The sequence below is a fragment of the Equus przewalskii genome, chromosome 13 (assembly GCF_037783145.1).
Source record: "Equus przewalskii isolate Varuska chromosome 13, EquPr2, whole genome shotgun sequence".
In the NCBI taxonomy this organism is placed as follows: Eukaryota; Metazoa; Chordata; class Mammalia; order Perissodactyla; family Equidae; genus Equus; species Equus przewalskii.
The window spans coordinates 59,264,507-59,266,351 of NC_091843.1; positions in this window are offsets into that span (position 1 = coordinate 59,264,507).

Below are 1,845 nucleotides of genomic sequence, written 5' to 3' on the forward strand. Positions count from 1 at the left end.
CATGCTACTCTTCCTATTGTACTTAACATGAAATCTAAATATTTACCCTCTTTTACAAATCTCACATGAGCTGACTCCTGCTTCCCTCTCCATTCTGGCTTATTACCCACAGGCTCCAGCCATACTGGCCATTTTCTGATTTCCTAGGGAGCAAAGTTTGTTTCCACCTTAGAGCCTTTGCAATTAGCTGTGCCCTCTCTCACTACTGCTCTTTCTCATTAGCATGTCAATCCCATAAGAGCATACTGCTTTATCCTTGGTGCTTATCGTATAATAGACACTCAGTAGTATTTGTTGAAATATGGAATTACCGATTTCTCCATTTTGAGGAGGTATGATATTTAACTTCGATAACAACACTACAGGGTCCTCATTTTATAAATGGGGAAGTAGAGACATGACCTATAAGAGGCTACATAGCATGTAGAGGCGGATTTTGTTCCGCATGAGGATAATTTATTGAGAGAGTAATTTGGCGATTCTCCCCATGTTTCCGGTTTCCCACTCTCCCAGGCAGGTTGTCAGGCTTTGCATTCCCTTGTCTCAGGGATTGCTGCTGGGTTGTTTGAAGGCAGTGGCTCTTTGTGCATTTGTATATCTTTCCTCTATTTGTATATATTTCTAGTTGAAGAGCTGAAGATACAGTGCTGGAGGGGTAAGGGAGGAGGGAATGCCTTTGAAAGGAATCAGTCTGAAAAGGAAAATTCCAGCAGACTGAAGATAGGACCTGGAGTCATGGAGAAGCATGTCCAGTTCATTGCAATGGCCCAGTAGAAAGCAAGGTTTCAAAGGGACATGGTCTCAGGTATAACTCAGAAGGCCACAGTTTTCCTGCCAGCACAGTTTCACCTCCCCAGCAGGTTACAGCGGCAGAAACTTGGGTATTATGAGATTACTAGGTTTAGACCATGACAACGTCAGTGTGACCAATACGTATGGAGATAAAAAAGCCATATTCTATGGCACTATGCTATGTCATCTCCCTTTGAGTTTGCAAAAATCAAGCAAAAAAGAAAATCATTCATTTCCCTGAAAAAAAGATCAGAGTTTTGGTAAATATTTGGCCAAGCTAACAGGTCCATTAGGAATCTATTCACACAACCCAGAGCAAAGCAAACACCTGCTCCAGGCCCGAAGGAGAGAAAGACAGCTGAAGGAGCGAGGTACCCTGCAGGGCGAATCAGAGCCAGCGCCTATTACAGAGTGCGTCGAGGGAGGACAGACAGGTGTGCATTTTTAAATAAGAGAGTAATTTGGTCTTCTTAGCTGTTGGTTCAGAGATGCCAAGCTAAAGATAAATCATTGCCGCTTTCAAAAGTCTACCTGAAGGGAATTGGCATGAGTCAGTCAACGGCCTGTCAAAGGTTCAGCCGCCTTGGGAGTGCTGTATTTTAGCAAGGTTCACTGGGTAATTGATGGGGCTCTGCTTCAATGGTTTGTTCTCCCTTGGCATCTCGGGACCTGCTCTGGTCTAGGGAGCTGGCTCTTTCCCCTCAGGCACCACAGCCTCCATAACAGGGGCCATGTTGTCCTCACCCAGGAATGCATCAGTTTTCTACTCACATTACCAGCCCTCTGAAGAAGGCAACCAATCTCCTTCACTGAGGGCTGGGAAAACAGGACTCTGCCAAACTTTAACTGGTGAAACTGCTTAAGTGAAAATCCCAACTAGGGTAACATGAGAGCATTAAGGGTTTAAGCAATATTTATGAGGTAGCACATTCCTTAGCAGTCAGGGTTGTGACCACAGTCCAGTTATCAGTGGACTTAAAGCTACACTCAACCCATGAAACTGGAATTCTGTAAAACAGCGTTTTCATGTTTTCAGAAATCCCAGTAAATCCT